Source organism: Callorhinus ursinus, unplaced genomic scaffold, assembly GCF_003265705.2.
Source record: "Callorhinus ursinus isolate GAN/ISIS: 27379988/994484 unplaced genomic scaffold, GSC_fseal_2.0 scaffold1, whole genome shotgun sequence".
Lineage (NCBI taxonomy): Eukaryota > Metazoa > Chordata > Mammalia > Carnivora > Otariidae > Callorhinus > Callorhinus ursinus.
The window spans coordinates 92,169,382-92,184,364 of NW_027397063.1; the positions used below are offsets into that span (position 1 = coordinate 92,169,382).

Genomic DNA, 14,983 nt, shown 5'->3' on the forward strand with positions numbered 1-14,983 from the left:
CACCCAGCCACCCCATCCCTCCCACCCCCCACCACTCCAGCAAAACTCAGTTTGTTTCCTGAGATTAAGAATTCCTCATATCATTTAGATCATATGATACATGTCTTTCTCTGATTGATTTATTTCGCTCAGCATAACACCAACCAGTTCCATCCATGTCATTGCAAATGGCAAGATCTCATTCATTTAGATGGCTGCATAATATTCCATGTATATATATACCACATCTTCTTTATCCATTCATTTGCTGATAGACATCTTGGCTCTTTCCACAGTTTGGCTATTGTGGACATTGCTGCTATAAACATCGGGATGCATGTACCCCTTCAGATCCCTACATTTGTATCTTTGAGGTAAATACCCAGTAGTGCAATTGCTGGGTCGTATGGTAGCTCTATTTTCAACTTTTTGAGTAACCTCCATACTGTTTTCCAAAGTGATTGCACCAGCTTGCATTCCCACCAACACTGTAGGAGGGTTCCCCTTTCTCTGCATCCCCCCCAACATCTGTCATTTCTTGACTTGTTAATTTTAGTCATTCTGACTGGTATGAGGTGGTATCTCATTGAAGTTTTGATTTGGATTTCCCTGATGCCGAGCGATGTTGAGCACTTTTTCATGTGTCTGTTGGCCATTTCTATGTCTTCTTTGGAAAAATGTTTATGTCTTCTGCCCATTTCTTGATTGGATTATTTGTTCTTTGAGTGTTGAGTTTGATAAGTTCTTTATAGATTTTGGATACTAGCCCCTTATCTGATATGTCATTTGCAAGTATCTTTTCCCATTCTGTCGGTTGTCTTTTGGTTATGTTGACTGTTTCTCTTGCTGTGCAAAAGCTTTTTATCTTGATGAAGTTCCAATAGTTGATTTTTGCCCTTGCTTCCCTTGCCTTTGGCAATGTTTTTACAAAGAAGTTGCTGCGCTGACATCGAAGAGGTTGCTGCCTGTGTTCTCCTTTAGTATTTTGATGGACTCCTGTTTCATATTTAGATCTTCCAACCATTTCAAGTCTATTTTTGTGTGGGGTGTGAGGAAATGGTCAAGTTTCATCTTTCTGCATGTGGCTGTCCAATTTTCCAAACACCAATTTTGAAGAGACTGTCTTTTTTGCATTGGATATTCTTTCCTGCTTTGTCGAAGATTAGTTGACCATAGAGTTGAGGGTCCATTTCTGGGCTCTCTATTCTGTTCCATTGATCTATGTGTTTTTGTGCCAGTACCATACTGTCTTGATGATGACAGCTTCATAATAGAGTTGGAAGTCTGGAATTGTGATGCCACCAGCTTTGCTTTTCTTTTCAACATTCCTCTGGCTATTCAGGGTCTTTTCTGGTTCCATACAAATTTTAGGATTATTTGTTCCATTTCTTTGAAAAAAGTGGATGGTATTTTGATGGGGATTGCATTGAATGTGTAGATTGCTCTACGTAGCATTCACATCTTCACAATATTTGTTCTTCCAATCCATGAGCATGGAATGTTTTTCCATTTCTTTGTGTCTTCCTCAATTTCTTTCATGAGTATTTTATAGTTTTCTGAGTACAGATTCTTTGCCTCTTTGGTTGGATTTATTCCTAGGTATCTTATGGTTTTGGGTGCAATTGTAAATGGGATCAACTTCTTAATTTCTCTCTCTTCTGTCTTCTTGTTGGTGTATAGGAATGCCACTGATTTCTGTCCATTGATTTTATATCCTGCCACTTTACTGAATTCTTGTATGAGTTCTAGTTGTTTTGGGGTGGAGTCTTTTGGGTTTTCCACATAAAGTATCATATCATCTGCAAACAGTGAGAGTTTGATTTCTTTGCCAATTTGGATGCCTTTTATTTCTTTTTGTTGTCTGATTGCTGTGGCTAGGACTTCTAATACTATGTTGAATAGCAGTGGTGATAGTGGACATCCCTGCCACATTCCTGACCTTAGGGGGAAAGCTCTGTTTTTCCCCATTGAGAATGAAATTCGCTGTGGGTTTTTCATAGATGGCTTTTATGATGTTGAGGTATGTACCTCTATCCCTATACTCTGAAGAGTTTTGATCAAGAAAGATGCTGTACTTTGTCAAATGCTTTTTCTGCATCTATTGAGAGGATCATATGATTCTTGTTCTTTCTTTTGTTGATGTATTGTATCGCGTTGATTGATTTGCGGATGTTGAACCAGCCTTGCAGCCCAGGGATAAATCCCACTTGGTCGTGGTGAATAATCCTTTTAATGTACTGTTGGATCCTGTTGGCTAGTATTTTGGTGAGAATTATTGCATCTATGTTCATCAGGGCTATTGGTCTGTAATTCTTTTTGATGGGGTCTTTGTCTGGTTTTGGGATCAAGGTAATGCTGCCCCCATAAAAAGAGTTTGGAAGTTTTCCTTCCAATCTATTTTTTGGAACAGTTTCAGAAGAATAGGTATTAATGCTTCTTTAAATGTTTGGTAGAATTCCCCTCAGAAGCCATATGGCCCTGGGCTTTTGTTTGTTGGGAGATTTTTGATGACTGCTTCAATTTCCTTAGTGGTTATCGGTCTGTTCAGGTTTTCTGTTTCTTCCTGATTCGGTTTTCGTAGTTTTTACATCGCTAGGAATGCATCCATTTCTTCCACGTTGTCCAATTTGCTGGCATATAGTTGCTCATTGTACGTTCTTATAATTGTTTGTATTTCTTTGGTGTTGGCTTGATCTCTCCTCTTTCATTCATGATTTTGTTGATTTGGGTCATTTCTCCTTTTGATAAGTCTGGTCAGGGATTTACCAATCTTGTTAATTCTTTCAAAGAACAAGCTCCTAGTTTCGTTGATCTGTTCTACTGTTCTTTTGGTTTCTATTTCATTGATTTCTGCTTTGATTTTTATTATGTCTCTTGTCCTGCTGGGTTTAGGCTTTATTTGCCGTTTTTTCTCTAGCTCCTTTAGGTGTAGGTTGTGTATTTGAGACCTTTCTTGTTTCTTGAGAAAGGCTTGCATTGCTATATACTTTCCTCTTAGGACTGCCTTTGCTGCATCCCAAAGATGTTGAACAGTTGTGTTTTCATTTTCATTGGTTTCCATGAATTTTTTAAATTCTTCTTTAATTTCCTGGTTGACCAATTCATTCTTTAGTAGGATGCTCTTTAGCCTCCATGTATTTGGGTTCTTTCCGACTTTCCTCTTGTGATTGAGTTCTAGTTTCAAAGCATTGTGGTCTGAATATATGCAGGGAACAATCCCAATCTTTTGGTACTGGTTGAGGCCTGATTTGTGACCTAGGCTGTGATATATTCTGGAGAATGTTCCATGGGCACTAGAGGAGCATGTGTATTCCATTGCTTTGGGATCGAATGTTCTGAATATATCTGTGAAGTCCATTTGGTCCAGTGTGTCATTTAAAGTCTTTATTTACTTGTTGATCTTTTGCTTAGATGATCTGTCCATTTCGGTGAGGGAGGTGTTAAAGTCCCCCACTATTACTGTATTGTTGTCAATGTGTTTCTTTGCTTTTGTTATTCATTGCCTTATATAATTGGCTGTTCCCATGTTAGGGGCATAGATATCTACAATTGTTAGATCTTCTTCTTGGATAGACACTTTAAGTAGGATAGAGTGTCCTTCCTCATCTCTTATTACAGCCTTTGGTTTAAAATCTAATTTGTCTGATATAAGGATTGCCACCACAGCTTTCTTTTGGTGTCCATTAGCATGGTAAATGGTTTTCCACCCCCTCACTTTCAATCTGGGGGTGTCTTTGGGTGTAAAATGAGTCTCTTGCTGACAGCATATCAATGGGTCTTGTTTTTTTTATCCAATCTGATACCCTATGTCTTTTGATTGGGGCATTTAGCCCATTTACATTCAGGGTAACTATTGAAAGATATGAATTTAGTGCCATTGTATTGCCTGTAAGGTGACTGTTACTGTATATTGTCTGTGTACCTTTCTGGTCTATGTCGCTTTTAGGCTCTCTCTTTGCTTAGAGGACCCCTTTCAGTATTTCTTGGAGGGCTGGTTTCGTGTTTGCAAATTTCTTTAGTTTTTTTTGTCCTGGAAGCTTTTTATCTCTCCTCCTATTTTCAATGACAGCCTAGCTGGCTACAGTATTCTTGGCTGCATATTTTTCTCGTTTAGTGCTCTGAATGTATCATGTCAGTCCTTTCTGGTCTGCCAGGTCTCTGTGGCTAGGTCTGTTGCCAATCTAATGTTTCTACCATTGTAGGTTATAGATCTCTTCTCCCAAGCTGCTTTCAGGATTTGTTCTTTGTCTCTGAGACTTGTAAGTTTTACTATTAGATGTTGTGGTGTTGACTTATTTTTATTGATTTTGAGAGGGGTTCTCTGTGCCTCCTGGATTTTGATGCCTGTTTCCTTCCCCTAATTAGGGAAGTTCTCTGCTATAACTTGCTCCAATATACCGTCTGCCCCTCTCTTTCTTCTTCTTCTCAGATCCCAAGTATTGTAATGTTGTTTCTCCTTATGGTATCGCTTATCTCTCAAATTCTGCCCTCATGATCCAGTAGTTGTTTATTTCTCTTTTTCTCAGCTTCTTTATTTTCCATCATTTGGTCTTCTATATCACTAATTCTCTCTTCTGCTTCATTTATCCTAGCATTTAGAGCCTCCATTTCTGATTGCACCTCATTAATAGCCTTTTTGATTTTGACTTGGCTAGATTTTAGTTCTTTTATTTCTCCAGAAGGGTTTCTCTAATAACTTCCTTGCTTTTTCCAAGCCGAGCTAGTATCTTCAAATCATGATTCTGAACTCTAGATCTTTCATCGTACTAATGTCCGTATTCAGTAGGTCTCTAGCAGTCGGTAGTATTTCTTGCCCTTTTTGTTGAGGTGATTTTTTTCCATCTTGTCATTTTGTCCAGAGGAGAATAGATGAATGAGAGAACAAAATGCTAACAGGGTAACAATGTCCCCAGAAAATATACTCTAAACAAATCAGAAAAGACCTGAAGCCGGAGGAAAAAAAGGATAGAAATAAAAAGGAAAAGAAAAAAAAAAGAAAAAGAAAAAGATAAAAACAAAAAAACAGAATATGATCAAATATGATCAGGCTAGTGCATAGATCAGTGCCATGCACTAGATTTTGGGTGTATTTTGGTCTGTTAGAAGAAAGTGCCTCCCAAAATTTTAAAGAAAGCAAAACTTATATTTGTACAACAATAAGGGTAGATATGATGAAGGGATGGAATATGACTGTAAAGATGAAAATTATAAAAAGTTTTATAAAAGGATTGATAAGAAGTTGTTTGAAAAAAGAAAGAAGAGGATTTAGAAAAAAAAGGGGGGGAGAATAGGATCAGGCAGGAGACTAGAACAAAGCTATACACTAGAGATTTATGGTATATTTTGATCTGTTAGAAGAAACTGTATCTCAAAATTTTAAAGAGAGAACAACTTATATATATATGACAAAAATAAGGGTAACTACTATGACGGGATAGAATATGGCTCTAAAAATGAAAAATAAAAATTTTAAAAAAAGGGATTGATGTTGGTTGAAAATGGGAAAAAGAAAAATTTTAAAAAAAGTTAAAAAATTAACTTTGAAAGACTAAAGAATCATGGTAAAAAAGCCATGGATTCTATGTGCAGTATTCCCCTAGCGCTGGAGTTCTGCCGTTCTCATTGATCGGTAAACTTGGTCTTGGCTGGCTGTTCTTGCTGATCTTCTGGGGAAGGGGCCTGTTGCCATGGTTCCCAAATGTCTTTGCCAGAGGCAGAATTGCTACGCCCTTGCCTGGTACGGGCTACGTAATCAGCTTGGGTTTGCTCTCCGGGGCTTTTGTTCCCTGCAAGCTTCCCGTACAGCTTTGGAGAATGAAAATGGCGGCCTCCCAATCTCTGCCCTGGAGGAGCTGAGAACTTGGGGCCCCACTCCTCAGTGAGCCCCAGAGAAAAGCAGTCAGTCACTCCCGTCTCCCTGGTCTCTGGCCACACTCCGTGCTCACTGGGCCTGTGACCGAGCGTTTCTATCTCTGGAGCATGACCCTGTGTGGAGTCTCCAAACCCAGCAGATCCCTGCAGTGCGCTCCTGCACCACTTCTCCTGGGGGAGGAAGGGAAGTCTCCCTGGATCTGCCACTTGTTGGGTCCCTGCTGGAGGAGCAGTGGCCTGACTGTGCTGCAGATCACGGTTTATGGCAACCCCGAGCTGAGAGCCCGCACCTAGGCTCTGTCTCTGCAGCCGGCTTCCCTGCTCTGATACCTGGGAGCTCTGCCACACTCAGGCACCTCCAGTCTTTCTGTGACCCCGAGGGTCCTGAGACCATAATGTCCTGCGAAGGTTCCACCCCCCGCTTAGCCACTAGAGCAATATCACTCAGCAGAGCCAACTTCTAAAAGTTCTGATTTTGTGCTCAGCTGCTCTATCACTTGCCAGAAGTGGCTGATGGAGGCCCCCTGCCCCATTGTCTATCCTCCTGAATATCGCCTTGGATTCACTTCTCTGCATGTCTTACCTTCCAGAAAGTGGTCACTTTTCTGTTCGGAGTTGTTGCTATTCTTTTCTTTGATCTCCTGTTGAATTTGTAGGTGTTCAGAATGGTTTGATCCTTATCCAGCTGAATTCCTGAGACCTGACGAAATCCAGGTCTCCTACTCCTCCGCCATCTTGCTCCGCCCCCCCAGAATAGGCATTTTTAATAAGCACCTCAGTTGTAAGTCATTTATGACATCTGAAGGAAATAGATAATATAGAATATAGCAGGGGATCTGACTTACTCCTTAATAAAATTATTCAATCTTAAAGAAAAAGAGTTTAATAAAGACAAAAATCTCTCCCAAAAAAACCATAATTATCCTACCTTACCATTGGTAAAGCACTTGTTATAATTATTTTGATGTAATTTTATGTTTGAGATTCAAATGCCTTACTCCAGTAGACACACACACACAGACACACACATACATACACACCAGTAATTTAAGAGGTATCAACATTTTGGTATGATAGTATATCCCTGATTAACGTAATATAAGAGAATGCCAAGTGAAAAAAAAAGTAATTTGTGCATAATTAGATGCAGAAAGCCCATTTAATAAGACGTATTTAGATTGTTGAGTGCATAAAAGCCCAATTTTAATCTGATTGGTACTGTTTGTGGAATTAACATTAACATAATTAATAATGAAGAAAGAAATGCTCATGAAGCCACCAAAGTTTTTTATTCCCTGGATACAAAAGGTCCAGTTGGAGTTGCTTACGTCAGTAATTACAATATTCTAATCAAAAACCTTAGAGTAACAGAAAAAATGCACAGAAAAATTACATTATAGTTTTCCCCCAAGAAGATTATAACATATAGAAACAAAGTCTCTTATCAGTTCTTTTCCCTTATGTGAAAAAATTCAAGTTAATTCTCTTTTGTCCATGGATAAACAACAAAATTTTCATCATGTTTGCTTTTTCAGCTTTAGCTTTTTGACATGTACATATCTATTAGTTGTAACAGGGAATCCCTGCTCCATTTCCTCTACCTGAATAGCTTTTCTCACTAGAAATTTTCAATTTTCCTAAAACTACTAATCCATAAAGAATTATTCCACCACAAAGACTGCTAATTATCCAGGCAGAAATCATATAGAGTACCACTATTTTGTCATCATGACACTTTTTCATTCATTCAGTTTAGTCAGGCAACAAATATTTACTTAGTATCTACTGTATGTGAGCATTGTGCTAAACTCAAGGAAGACAACTGTGAAGAAACAAATAATGAACTTGGTCTTTAAAAAAAACCACATTGATTCCTTCCACGATCACTGAGTATACACCATATATTGCACAAGGCACTGCACTATGTATATATATGTATGTGTATATACATGTTTCATATATATGCAGAATTTTAATTTATATTTGTTGTAAATATTCGAAAATAATAGAGGGTAGGTTTTCTAGTACTTAATATACATAGAGATATATATGTACATATTTTATAAATAAGCATACATATATTTAGTTATATACTCAAAAACTTGAGAGAATGTTTGTTATTGGATTCTGATATAACTATCATAGCAATATCATATTAAAATTTAGTTTGCTCCTTTGAGAAATAACTTCAAGCCTTTTTATTCAGTAATCTGCCTAGTATAGTATTTAGCACAGTTACCCAAAAAAAGCTTGAATTAAATAAAGAGATGATAGCCACACAAATATGGAATCTATGATCTAAGTTAGTAATTATACTTCACAGAAGTTGTTCAAACAGAAATTTTGAGTATCAAAACAGTAATAGAAAGTAACATATTGGGTCAGATAAAAAATGCAATACTTTAATTTCTTTAATAATCCCTTGTGAATTTATGATTATTATATTATTTAGCTTCTTATGAACGTTATATGAATAGAGATGAGTGTCTAAGCCCCATATGGAAAAACATACATTTTAACAATATATTTTTGTGGTAAATCTATTACTCAGTCATTTGAATATTTTTTTCTTTTAAACAACATGGTTACTGAGATATGTATTAGTATTCTTGAACAAAAATTGCCATTATATACCTTATCATTTTATGTAAAACTGGAAAACACCTCATATGAGCTAGCCAATCCTTAAAAGCCAATGATAAATACCTATGTATATTCAGATATGACCCACACATTCCAAAATATATGCAAGGGCTGACAAAAGAAGCTGAAAATGGGCAGAAGGAAAATAAGGTAAGAAGCAAAAAGAATTCAAAGGACCTGACAGGACCAGACTTTTTAAAACAATTGCCCGCAAAAATAATCTTGTAGAAGGGGAGGGGTGCACCCTGAAGTACAAAAACTGAATTTCGTGTTTAACAGAAGAACATGGAACTGAGTGTACAATGGCTTTTGACAGAAGTCCTCCTAGACAGGGTATCAGATGCCATAAGGGATGCAAGATTACATACAAACATTACACAGACTAGCAATTTTTACAGGAAGCAAATTTCTCTGTGACCACAAAGGAAAAGAAGCTTTGGAATTGAACAGCCTTGGCTAATGTGGCCTCTCCCTATCCCACACCAGCACCTCCTGCAAAAAGCCACACAAGAATATTTAGCTCCTTCATTTAGCAGAAATAAAAACAAACTGACAAAAGAGATTCTTTTAATGCGATAAGAAAACGTGTAGGAAAAATGCAGTAAACTTATTTAAAAGATATTTTTCCATAGAGTAGAATAAATTTTGATCAGAATTTTGCCACAAAAAAAAGAAAAAAATTGTAAAAACATAATCACTGCTATTAAAGAAGATCACAAAGCAGATAATTAAGGATTAGGGTCAAAATGGAAAGACAAAAGGATTTGAAAAATGATCTGGCTGACATTAAAAAAAGGGAATTAAGACTTAAAATAGGGGAATTAATGTGTATCACAGTCCTTGTCCTCAAAACAAAATAAAATGGATCCTGAGGGAAAAGATAAGCAAACATGTTATTTGAGAGTGTAATTTCAGGAAAGCAGAAGCTAGAGAAAAGGGGAATGAAAGAGAACCAAAGTTATAGAGGGCTTCACTGAACTGGCTGCAGCATCACGACAAGCATTTCTTACTGCTTTTATTGAAGGACATTATCCCAGAGGCCTTATTGGACCCTTGAACCATCTGTCCTGAGGATAGGGAGGGAGAATTTATCTGTAGTTTTCTGTATCCTATCAATCAAAGTTTGCCCATGTCTTAGACTCTTCCATGCTCTTGAACTGTACCAATCTCCCCAAACAACTGCTGCCGAAGCCAGTGTCCAATAGAGAACAATGGCATCATAGGTCCCATACAAGTCAGTGAACTCTTATCTGCTCACTGTTGCCTGCTAGCTTATGGGCCTACACTGGTATCCATGGGTGACAAGCACATCCTGCTGTTGTGCTTGTCAGCGGCATCAGGAAAGTCCCAGAGCTAAGGGTTGGAGGCAAGTGAAGTAGGCATCAGACTACACACTACTGGGTTTTTTTTCTGTATGTGACTTGGAGAAACTGTGAGCAATACACCAAGGCAGATGCATGGTCTTTAGAGCCTGCAGTAGCAACAACACGCTAACTTCATGCCTGTTGGAAAAGCAAGCTCTGGCTGTGGGTAACATAGCCAGATAGCAAATTAGTTCACAGAACCTCTGTGGAGCATAAGCTGAGTCCAGTACAGTGTGACAGATCAGGATGCAGATATAATATGCAATGAAAATGCAGACGTAATGCAACTAGAAACAAATCTGAATGCAAAAGAGAAAAAATGGTAAGCAGGGTTAAGTTTGCTAATAGCCTCACTTACATCTATCATTAAGATTATGCAATAGTCCTTGTATTAAGGCAGTGGGTGTCTCTTACAGCTGTCTAACCAAGTAATAGGAATATGAGCATATTTAATGGTATAAATTGAAACACTAAGAGAGATTATATAATTTCTTAAATTTGAGTGCTAGAGGACAGAGATGGAAGAGAGTGAATAATTAATCATGTCAATGAAAACGAATGAAATTAACTTGCCTAAAAGAAATTTAGTGATGCGGCGAAGGTCCACAAAGATATTAAGCAGCAGAAACAGGAAGAGAATTCAGGTCTTCTGATCCTTGGCAGGTGCTGAAATGGTCCTCAGTGCAGTACTGTTCCATAACACTTAGGAAGCAGGTGGTAGTCCTTGGAAAATTTTGAGCTGTAAAAAACAAGCTGTATGAAAACACACGAGGGATTGTGGGAACATGCACACATTCACATGTAGACACATTAAAACAAGCATACCTCATTTTGTTATTTTTAATAAACCCTAGCTTCAGAGAGGGTAAAACACATATTATCCATTTTTGTTTTATTTTGTTTCAATTTGGACTTTTAACTTTTTTAAGGATTTTTTTTATTTTATTTTATTATGTTATGTTAATCACCATACATTACATCATTAGTTTTTGATGTAGTGTTCCATGAATGGAGCACTGGGTGTTATACACAAACAATGAATCATGGGACTTTTAACTTTTTAATAGAAACTTTTCTTCAAACATTTAGAAGAATTGTGACCAAAGACCACCTGATGCACATGAAACCCTAGGAGGGACTTTTCTATCATAAATATTGTCATATATTGACTGGATGAATAGCAACCTATAGAGATGAGAGTATATTGCCCTACTCAAGTACCAGAGAAATTTACAAATTTGTGGTGGATCTTATGGCTCTTCTTTAGAAAAACAAACTGAAACAGGGGCAGCTGGGTGGCTCAGTTGGTTAAGAGTCCAACTCTTGATTTCATCTCAGGTCATGATCTCAGGGTTGTGAGATCAAGCCCCGTGTTGGGCTCTGTGCTGGCCATGAAGCCTGCTTAAGATTCTCTCTCCCTCTCCCTCTGTCCCCCACCCTCCAAAAAACGAAACTGAAATAAGAAATAGTTACATTTAAATCACAAAATGCATTTCGAAGCATATCTCTGGAATGTGAAATAGAGCTGCTTAAAACATGCAATTTTATTTTTCAATCTTGTTTCCAAATTTTTGGCAACTTATTATTTTTAGTTCATGTTATAGTCAAAATTAGAAACCTTATAGTCAATTTTTCTTTTTTTCTGCTATAAAGGTGTATCTGGCCACTCTGTTGTTTAACTTGAATTCTTTCAGCTTGAAATATTGAACAAGAAAACAGTGAACACGACCAGAGTAATAATCTTACAAATATACAGAAGAGTTAGAGATAAATGCCTCAAGAGTCAAGTGACAGGCCTCCTTTAGCTGGCACTGTTTACTCAGGCCCAGCAGAGAAGTCTGACAGACAATCTGCATCCAAGTGTCAGCAGGTCATCAAGCCAAATCCTGGCTTGAGGTTCCATAGCTATTTGCAATGCAGGCTTGTTCCAAGGGTCACAGAAGCTGAGCTTAGCTTTTCATTTGATGCCAGTCTACATCAATAAATTTAAGAAGAGGGTGCTGCTCCCGGAAACCTTTGTGAGCTGTGGTGCAACAGAAAGTACTTGCCTAAACCGGAAGAATGGCTGCTTCGACAGAAACCATTTGGTATGTGGCATAGCTAGACCTCAAGGGTGAGGAACAGTAGTCTATTAGGGCTGCTTTTTTTTTTTTTTTCCTCCTGAAAAACAGAATCCCAGCACATACTTGTCTTCTGGCCATGGCTCAGTGATTGTCAGAACCAGGAAAACAAGGTTTGACAGGCTGATGGGTGCAGCAAAAGAACAACAACAAAGTATGATAAAGCAGTGACTAACCTAGTGGCCTGTGGTTCAGATAATGTCATCACAATGATGGCCTGAAACCAGGATGCTTTTCCAAGGCTCAAAACAGCGAATCCAAAACTGGTTTCCACTGCCACTTGGCTGATGTCTGGGACAACTTAGGACAGGGAGGGGCCAGAGAGTAAGGGAGTATTTCAGAAAGACACTGCCAACAAGGGTTGAGGGGAGGGAATCTCCTATTTGTTGTCATACAGCAGCCAGTTTCCAAAGATCTCAGATATGAAAAGGTCTCTGCAGGAGAGACTATTGATTCTGAATGTCTTGTTAGGGAATGGTGGAGAGAAATGGAGGAGACACCTTATCACATAGAGAGACACAGAGCTTTCAAAGGACTATGCTTTCATAACGTCTCAGACCAGGCAGGACAGGCAGCTAGATTTCTTCATTTACTATTTAACTCTGCAAGCAGCACACTGGCAAGGCAGACCTCATCCATCAATGCCCTCAGAACCAGGAGTTCAAGCCTCATATGGATTATTTGTGTCAACTTAATCTAGTTGCTGTGTTTTGGGTGGGTTACATGACTATGCAGGTTGGAGTGCTTTTAAAGACAAGAATGTGAGTACACAAAATACATTTATGGTGGATGAAGGTCATGGGACAGACCAGATTTCTTTTATTGTATGATTATTTCCTCCCTTAGAGATGCAAGGTTATTTAGAATTTCCATTGGTGACATGCCACCGCTTTTGATGCTGTGCATTGCTCCAGCCCAGCACCCATGTGCTGATACATTATAATGTTACCATTTCTATGCCATCTGCACACCTTAAATGCATGTGCCCCACACAAAGTTAATTGGCTGACATAAATAACAGTTGCAGCTTAAAGAAAAAAGAATCGAATCCTCCTTTAGAGCTCTGAGGAATTACCATAAATTAGGGTTAACTCCCCCCATATGGGATGAATGAAGATACAATCTCATTATATAGTGCCTGCCACCCCAGTACAGTGAAGTGGTTCAAATATAGACTTTGATACCCAGAAAATCACTCTGAGTAATCTCTTTACCACTTCCTATGTGGCTTTAGGCAACCATAATCTCTTTAATCATCAGAAAATTCATGTATAGAAAGAAAGAAAACAGATGGAAATCATACCAAACTCATGCAGCTTTTAAAAAGGATTGAAAGAAGATAATGTTAAAGTACTTAGCATAGTGCCTAATCTAACAAAAGCCTGAGAAATGTTAGTTATAATGATAATTCTTATCATGTTGCTATTTTGATAAGGCATTCATTTTTCATAAATCTCTTTCTAGTATGCAGTTCTGTTATGGGATGGCCACCCAATCAAGGCTTGTTACAATGGCTAAATTGATTATACTAAAAATGTAGAGTGGGTTTGGGACAGAATAACAGATCTAACCTAAGGCAGGCTGAATTTGAGCATCCTACTAGCTTGGTAGAAGTAAGAAGGGCTTGGGCACATGCCCAGTATAGCAGGATTGATGAATAAACCCTGAAAAACAAGATTGATGAACGAGGAGAACAAAACAAATTCATCCTCTAGGTTTTTCATTGGTTGTTTACAGTAGAGCCTTCCCACCATGGCTTGAAGGCACACAATAAATCCAATGCAAAGAAGACAACCACCTTATTGACGAAATCCAGAGCCTTCTATCCTGTCATCTGCTCATTAACATACAATAGCAAAAGTTTCTCAAAAGTGAATCCCTCAGCTGTTATGGTCTCTCCATAAAATGCAAGGGCATTTGGGATATACTTCAAAATCCTCTAATGGAACCTAGGATTTCTTTCTCTCAGCCCATAGCCCTGTGATCCCCAGTTTTGTGAGCTATAAAACACTGCTGAAGTTTCATGTCTACGGAACCAAATGACCAGCAACCTCCAGCCCTCTTCTAAAGGACTGTGTCTTTAGTGCTCCTACAAAATCACCATAGGCCTCAGTGACAGAAAGACATGAGTTCAAATGTGAGCTCTAATACTTACTGATTCTGAGACCTTAAACAAGTTACTTTTTCTAGCAAAGTAGCTATATAAGAGAAATGGAATGTGTGTGTGTGTATATGTGTGTGTAGAGTGTATTTGGTGGCAGGGATGATAAAGAATCTAAATTACTCAATGATCAGAAGAGTTAAGAGTGTTTTTCAGAGCATCTTAGCAGGTAAGCATACATTTGCAAAACTATGGATTTGATTGAAAGATGTGAGTGAAAATGAGGAGAGAAAATGTAGTTATGAGTTACATGGAGAGGCAGTCTAACAATTGGCACAAAAAGATTTTCTGATTAGAAAGGAAAAAAAAAAACACTAGGATGATTCTCTAGGAAGAATAAGGAGAACCTCCCCTCTTTACTGAGAACAGACTTGATGGCTTCACAAACATGAGAGTGAGGAAAACCTGCAGATGGTGATAACAATGCGTGGAAAGTACAAAGGCAGGCTGGTCAGTGTGGCGATGGGTCAAGTGTGGCTCTTGGCCAAGAGCTCTCAAGTTAACCCCCACTCCCCAAAACACACATACACACCTTTTAAGTCCTCAGTGGGTTTTGACCTTAGAGCCATGTAGCCAAGAGTTATAAGTTACATCAATATTCCTGGAACATTTGGGGCCTCTCTTGGGCCAAATACCAGAAAAACTATCAATGAATGAAAAACATAACACCAAAGAGATAATGAAAGACATTCTATAGTATGTAAAATTTCACTCAAATGTGTTGTATCAAAAGAAGCAGTACAACTATAAAGCAGTGGTAAAATCATTTTCTGTAGTTAGGAAGAGTAAGCCATATGTTATATTAATCCAACTCTAAATAAAATGTATACATGTGCTAGAGGTAA

At 38.2% G+C, this 14,983-nt stretch overlaps 1 long non-coding RNA gene across 3 annotated transcripts in view; it reads right to left on the reverse strand.

Annotated features, from left to right (window-relative positions):
- Positions 1-14,983, reverse strand: part of LOC141370353 (uncharacterized) — a 471,200-nt gene that overhangs the window by 19,392 nt on the left and 436,825 nt on the right. Inside the window, exon 4 of one of the 3 annotated variants that reach the window (XR_012374335.1) lies at positions 10,436-10,596. The exons of 1 other annotated variant lie outside the window; for it this stretch is intronic. This is a non-coding gene — a long non-coding RNA (uncharacterized lncRNA). Of the gene's footprint in view, positions 1-10,435; positions 10,611-14,983 lie in introns of those variants that run through there. One more of the 3 variants, XR_012374349.1, reaches the window with a different exon arrangement.